Genomic DNA, 7,797 nt, shown 5'->3' with positions numbered 1-7,797 from the left:
TGACAATGTTCCAACTCTGAGGATTGGTTTTTCCAGTAGGACAATGATCATGCCACACAGTCAAGTCAATCAAGGTGTGGAGGAGAAACCACCAGATCAAGACCTGTCACGGCCAGCCCAGTCTCCAGACCTGAACCCCATTGAAAACGTCTGGAATGTGATCAAGAGGAAGATGGATGGTCACAAGCCATCAAACAAAGCCAAGCTGCTTGGATTTTTGGATTTTTGAGCCAGGATGGCATAAAGTCACCCAACACCAACGTAAAAGACTGGTGACCAAGACGCATGAAAGCTGTGATTGAAAATCAGGGTTATTCCTCCAAATAATGATTTAAGAACTCTTCCTAAGTTTAAAATATTAGTATTAAGGGCCTCCCGGGTGGCGCAGTGGTTAAGGGCCCAGGCTCTGTCGTAACGGCCGCGACCGGGAGGTCCGTGGGGCGATGCACAATTGGCCTAGCGTCGCCCGGGTTAGGGAGGGCTTGGTTGGTAGGGGTGTCCTTGTCTCATCGCGCACCAGCGACTCCTGTGGCGGGCTGGGCGCAGTGTGCGCTAACCAAGGTGGCCAGGTGCACAGTGTTTCCTCCAGCGCACTGGTGCGGCTGGCTTCCGGGTTGGATGCGCGCTGTGTTAAAGAAGCAGTGCGGCTTGGTTGGGTTGTGTATCGGAGGACACATGACTTTCAACCTTCGTCTCTCCCGAGCACGTACGGGAGTTGTAGAGATGAGACAAGATAGTAGCTACTACAACAATTGGATACCACAAAATTGGGGAGAAAAAGGGGTAAAATTCACATTTTTTTTTAACCAAAAATAATAATATAGATATTAGTATTATTCGAGGTCTGACAACACCGCATCTGTTTTTGTTATTTTGATCAGTTGTAATTTTCTGCAAATAAATGCTCTAAATGACAAATTTTTTATTTGGAATTTGGGAGAAATGTCAGTTTATAGAATAAAACAAAAATGTTCATTTTACCCAAACGCATACCTATAAATAGTAAACCCAGAGAAACGGATCATTTTGCAGTGGTCTCTTAAGTTAATGTTATCCAAATCTGTGTATATACACACTCACACATATATTATATATACATACAATATTGATGGAAATGTTTCCCCCAGAAAGCAATGGATCGTAATGAGAATCAAAAGAGCTTTAAGACGCAGCCCTTATGTGGTAAATATACAATACATGTCTGTTTTGTCCTGTTTTTGTTATATTATCACCTTTTAAATTGAGTGATGTGTTGACGGATGAATCCAATGAGGGTAAACACCCCTGATTCTGTGATGTGGCCAACCGACAAGGTGTACAGAAGAACAAAACCTGTAAGTCATTTCAAACTGAAATCAGTAACATATGCACATTAGTTATACATTCTGCAATGAGCAAAGCAGTGTTTAGTTCATTCTTACTGTTTATAGCCAATCATTGTGAGCTGTGGGCAGGACCAGACATCTAGGGACGGATGGAACATCAATCCAGAGCCTCTTAGCCAGGTCATCTCTGCTGTTCCATTAGACACAACAGTTAGATCAATCTGTTGATTCATATGGCCATTTTGGTTGGCTTGGTTGAATTGACAATCATCCATTCGAGATGCTAAAGAATCTTATTCTATGGAAGGTCTTTAGCCCCACCCCTAATGTTATGAGAGTTGCATTTATTGCATTTTCAGTTACCCATGTATTACTTACTACTTGTACAACCATGTTGAATTGCCTACATATTCTACATGTCCTTGAGGGTCAATGCCAGTGTATTCTATGGCTGCCATAAATACATGCCTTTCTCTGTCTCCTCAGTCTGGAAGGGTGAATCGGCTGATAGAGAGAAAATATCATGACGTGATCTCATCCTCCAGTTCTGATGACTTTTCCATCTACTCCTTCACTGACTGTGAATCTGAGGTAAAAGAGTTGTACCCTACTGTACATGTCTGTTGAGTGACATCACTGTGAGGAGGATGGTCTCTGACATGTTGACTCTGATACACAGTGTGATGATGAGGATCATGAAAAGAGGACACCACCAATGAAAGTTGAGGATGGAAAAGTGACAAAGTTTGAAGTGAGGGAAATGGACGAGGATGATGACCTGTCTGTCTCCTCCCCCCCACTTACACACGCACATGTTTGAGTAACTCTTTCACTGAATGTGGAGAATGGACTATGACCAGCTAGCTCTCTTGACACACAGCTTGATGATGGCAATGACGCCTTTACTGAGGACAGTCCAGAGCCTCCAAAGGAACCACAAGGACCACTGAAGGACCATCGACTGGTAGGCATCTCTTAAATTTGTGTGTGTGCGCGTGTCACATCTCAGTGTTTTGACCCTATATCTGTTGAGATTATTGTGGCCACGCCCAACATCCTCCTCTCTGCCTCTGAGTGACCTGAAGAAGGTGTCACGCCAGATGGAGGTGGTCCCCACTGTCCGGCCCTGCAGGCAGCAGCTGGACAAGAAGACACAGTGGACCAACACCAACGAGGAGAGTCTGAGGAGGATCAAAGAGAACCTGACCTCAAAAGAACTCAACCTGGAGGAAGGTCTGAAGACGCACAATGATGGTCAGGACATCAACCAAGAGGCAGAAGAAGAATGAGGGATGCTGTAGAGGATGGATTGCAAAGTGGATGGGGAGGAGGAAGGAGAGACTGAGGGATGAAGACGTGGCTAGGGAGGTCAAGAGGATGGGCGAGCAGGTGAGGGCACTGATCCAAGAGATGAAGAGAAACTGCAGTAATGGTGATCCTAAGGCAGTAGACCTGGACAGTTGGCTGAATGACTTTGAGGTTGAAAGTGGCATTCAAGAAATGCACAGGAGAGATGGCCGAAAATATAGACAGCATGGCAGAAATGCAGACCAGTATAGCCGAGAACAGGCTCCTCAAGTCATAAAAAAATACCTATGTCCAGAGCTTTTTGTAAGTTACTCCTACTTATTGAGTGTAGTCAAGGTCCTAAACGATCTTAACCGCCATTGATAAGAAACATTACTGTGCAGCCATATTCATTGATCTGGCCAAGTCTTTCGACTCTGTCAATCACCACATCTTCATCGGCAGACTCGACAGCCTTGGTTTCTCAAATGATTGCCTCGCCTGGATCACCAACTACTTCTCTGATAGAGTTCAATGTGTCAAATCGGAGGGTCTGCTGTCCGGACCTCTGGCAGTCTCTATGGGGGTGCCACAGGGTTCAATTCTTGGACCGACTCTCTTCTCTGTATACATCAATGATGTCGCTCTCGCTGCTGGTGAGTCTCTGATCCACCTCTACGCAGACGACACCATTCTGTATATTTCTGGCACCTTCTTTGGAAACTGTGTTAACAACCCTCCAGGCAAGCTTCAATGCCATACAACTCTTCCTTTGTGGCCTCCAATTGCTCTTAAATAGAAGTAAAACTAAATGCATGCTCTTCAACCGATTGCTGCCTGCACCTGTCCAACATCACTACTCTGGATGGCTCCGGCTTAGAATACGTGGACAACTACAAATACCTAGGTGTCTGGTTAGAATGTAAACATCCTTCACTCATGCTGCCAAACACACCCTTGTAAAACTGACCATCCTACCAATCCTCGACTTTGGCAATGTCATTTACAAAATAGCCTCCAATACCCTACTCAACAAATTGGATGCAGTCTTATCACAGTCCCATCCGTTTTGTCACCAAAGCCCCATATACTACCCACCATTGCGACCTGTATGCTCTTCTCGTTGGTTGGCCCTTGCTTCATACTCGTCGCCAAACCCACTGGCTCCATGTCATCTACAAGACCCTGCTAGGTAAAGTCCCCCCTTATCTCAGCTCGATGGTCACCATAGCATCACCCACCTGTAGCACGCGCTCCAGCAGGAAAATCTCTGGTCACCCCCAAAACCAAATCTTTCTTTGGCCGCCTCTCCTTCCAGTTCTCTGCTGCCAATGACTGGAACGAACTACAAAAATCTCTGAAACTGGAAACACTTATCTCCCTCACTAGCTTTAAGCAACAACTGTCAGAGCAGCTCACAGATTACTGCACCTGTACATAGCCCACCTATAATTTAGCCCAAACAACTACCTCTTTCCCTACTGTATTTTTTATTTTATTTAGCTCCTTTGCACCCCATTATTTTTTATTTCTACTTTGCACATTCTTCCACTGCAAATCTACCATTCCAGTGTTTTACTTGCTATATTGTATTTACTTTGCCACCATGGCCTTTTTTGCCTTTACCTCCCTTATCTCACCTCATTTGCTCACATCGTATATAGACTTGTTTATACTGTATTATTGACTGTATGTTTGTTTTACTCCAAGTGTAACTCTGTCGTTGTATGTGTCGAACTGCTTTGCTTTATCTTGGCCAGGTCGCAATTGTAAATGAGAACTTGTTCTCAACTTGCCTACCTGGTTAAATAAAGGTGAAATAAATAAATAAAATAAAGACCATATTCAAATGAAAACAAAAATAGAAAACGGGTTTCCCATCTCAAGAGATTAAATAAAAAAATGACTACAATAAGTGCCTATTAAGTAAAGGCTGACCATAACAGGGTTATATTTTTTTATATATAAATATTTTTCTTTGAACCCCTTTATCTCCCCAATTTTTGTGGTATCCAATTGATGGTTACAGTCTTGTCTCATTGCTGCAACTCCCTACGGACTCGGGAGAGGCGAAGGTAGAGCGCCATGCGTTCTCCACGAAACACAACCCTGACAAGCTGCACTGCTTCCTGACACAATGCCCGCTTAACCCGGAAGCCAGCCACACCAATGTGTTGGAGGAAACACCGTACACCTGGCGACCGTGTCAGCATGCATGCGCCCGGCCCGCAACAGGAGTTGCTAGAGCGCAATGGGACAAGGACATCCCTGCCAGACAAACCCTCCCCTAACCAGGACGACGCTGGGACAATTGTGCGCCAACCGATGGGTCTCCGGGTCGCAGCCGGCTGCGACAGAGCCTGGACTCGGACCAGGATCTATAGCGGCACAGCTAGCAACTGCGATGCAGTGCCTAAGACCACTGCGCCACTCGGGAGGCAGGGTTTCGTATTACATCATGCATAAATTCCTTGTGACAAGGGGAATGGAAGCCTTTGAATTGGACGTTTCAGACAAAAAATGAAATTGCAAAAAAATGTCTAGCCCCTTTATCTATTGGTAACAGGGTTGACGTATTATGCTCGACACACTAAGTTTTCCACCACAAAACAGAACTAGCTCACGAGCGCAACGAGCACCTGCATTTTGGAGCTATGTCTAAAAAGCTTTTTGTCTTTTACAACTCTCCCATTCACCTATAGCCTGCTAGCCTTTTACCGGCTGCGGAGAGCCTTTTCTGTTTGCATTTTGTTGTGCACCAGGTTTTCATGTCTTTCCATGTTCTGTTTGTGAGAGCTGGCTCTGACCCATAACAGTCAATCCTCTTTGCCGGGAACCTTCTTTAGCACTTTACATTTTCCCAAATGCTTCCAAACTGATGCTTTCTCACAGCTGCTCTTAGTCTTGGGTTGAGAAGTCATTCTCCAAACCTAATCGCAAACAAAGAAAAGATTAAACCACATGACGGTCCAACACAATAGGGGAGGGGGGCATAGGGAAGGTAAGGGAGAGGAGATAAAAAGAAAAGACTTCCTCCGTGTCAGGTAAGCAGTCTCGAAGTGTACACTCACCAACTTACCGGACTGAGTGAGTTCTGTACATCCCTCGCTGTCCTCTGTTCCTGCGTCCAAGTCTTCTTGGGCCTCTTTCTGGTGTCTGTCTTGACCCTTTAGTTCTCAGTTCTTTCCCAGGCTTGCCTGAAAAACACAAAACGATGGAACATACATAAGATTAACAACAAATCCACATATTAGCAAGCAATGACATTACATTTTTGCTAAGCCTGGTAAGTTTGACGGTAGACTGCGGATGTTCCCTTGCTTACGAAAGCAGCCGGTGTCTACCGTCTCAGAATTACCAGGCTGAGTGAGTTCTGAACACCTGTCACTCGAGCTTTCACTGTCAGGTTCATACTCACTGATGCAGCCGGTGTCACTCAGCTGGTGTTTTGTATAATATTTGTACAACAGCCGATGAAACTATGAATTTTTTTTATCAGTGTAACTTCCTGATAGTTGCTGATTGAAAATACAATCTACATAAGACATTCTAAATCCACAGGTTTTGTATTGGTGGAGTTTTGGCTTGCTTGGTGACATCACCAGGTGGTCTAAGTTAATAGACCAATTACAAAGAGTTTGAAATCTCTCTGCCATTAACAGCTCATTTTGAGGCTACATTTCCCTCCCATTAGTGGATTGATCCATGTTTAACCATGTTTTGAGGCTATAGAGTGTTTGTTTACATGTACTTTGTTAACCCACATTGAAGTAAAACAAGCTTATATGCTGAGTTCTGATGGGGTACAACTGTTGAACTAAGCTCATGAGGCATTTATAAGTTATATTCTTCAAGAATCAATGGGTATATATCATTCAATTGCAGGTTCAAAAATGGATTTTGCAACTGCCGATTGCAACTTTAAAATGCAGGAAATGAGGAGGTGGTTGACGGTTGGCTACATACCTTGGCACGAGAGATTCCTGCTTTTAGATTACAATTTTAAAATAATTCATTAATAAATGTATAGTATGACAGCAACAACTGTCTCTCCAAATCAAATCTTCCCTTCTAGCACCGCACTGTCTCTGCCAGTCCTGCAGCAAATAAAACATGTTTTCACAAAAAAAGAAATGTAATTGGACCATCCGGATATCCATATTTGAATAGTGAAATATTCCAAATGCCTTTCCCTAGCTGCCATTTCAAAATACAATCACCCACCTCTAAACAAAATGTCTCACATTGTGACTTGCGCAAATAACTCAGCATGTCACAGGAAAGCAACCGAGCTAGGACAACATTTGTATTACAATGTAGGTAGCTACCAGTAGCTAGTTTAACATTACTCCTATGGAGTTATTTAACATTATGCACAACACAACATTCTTCCATATGAGAACATCTAAGACATCATAGCAAAGATAAGCAATGCAATAATAATCCATTCCGAAATGTATTAATGTCTACTCCAGCAACCTTTAGCAGCTAGCTGGCTAATTAACCAGTATAGCCAGGAAAAATGGCTCGCTAGCTAACAAAATGCTACAACAGAGCTAATACTTTTCCATGCATCGACGAAATGTAGCCCGCTACAGCTACATTGGCCGAGTTATTGTTGAATAATAACGAAGCTAGGTAAATTCATTTAAAATAATATCGCTAGTAACTGCAAAATACTTACAGCTAAAATACACTGCTGTTTTCTTTATGAGCATGGTGAACTGAGGAAGCCGCATCCACGTGTAGTGTTGTGGGGGAGGGGACAAGTTCCCCAAATAGACCCTGGCTTTAGATCAGGTTTGAATTCCCCCTGCTAATGGTCCTTGTTAGGTTTGGGGAGGGGAAGCTGATTCTAGATCTGTATCTAGGGGAAACTTCGCCGCAGCACATGCAAAGAAAGAGAGAGCGGGGAGAGTTGGGGAGAAGGGGAGGAGAGAGAGCGTCGCTCTCAGGATTGACAGATCATGTTCAAAATATACCAGTAAGAAATTGGTTTCAGAATATAATATATTACCTTTAGCAGTTCTAATGTTTTCATTTGACCCATTTCATTAGTCTTGTTGATTGATTGCTGATATCTAGTTTCACAGAAAAGATGGTGTTGATGAAGAGCATCCATCCATGTATAGACATATAGTTCATACTGGTGGCCCTACCCATTATCCACTTCACTCCATTAACC

At 43.6% G+C, this 7,797-nt stretch overlaps 1 long non-coding RNA gene across 1 annotated transcript; it reads right to left on the bottom strand.

Moving 5' to 3' along the window:
* Positions 1–4,905: 4,905 nt before the first annotated feature.
* LOC116364999 (uncharacterized) lies at positions 4,906–7,395 on the bottom strand. Its single transcript, XR_004208057.1, has 3 exons — positions 7,297–7,395; positions 5,692–5,809; positions 4,906–5,542 (listed from the first exon to the last, which is right to left on the bottom strand). It is a non-coding gene; the product is annotated as an uncharacterized LOC116364999 (long non-coding RNA).
* Between the last annotated feature and the right edge of the window lie 402 nt (positions 7,396–7,797).

Source organism: Oncorhynchus kisutch, unplaced genomic scaffold, assembly GCF_002021735.2.
Source record: "Oncorhynchus kisutch isolate 150728-3 unplaced genomic scaffold, Okis_V2 scaffold1148, whole genome shotgun sequence".
In the NCBI taxonomy this organism is placed as follows: Eukaryota; Metazoa; Chordata; class Actinopteri; order Salmoniformes; family Salmonidae; genus Oncorhynchus; species Oncorhynchus kisutch.
Note: the sequence above shows the minus strand (reverse complement) of the source record. Positions and strands in the feature narration are given on the sequence as shown.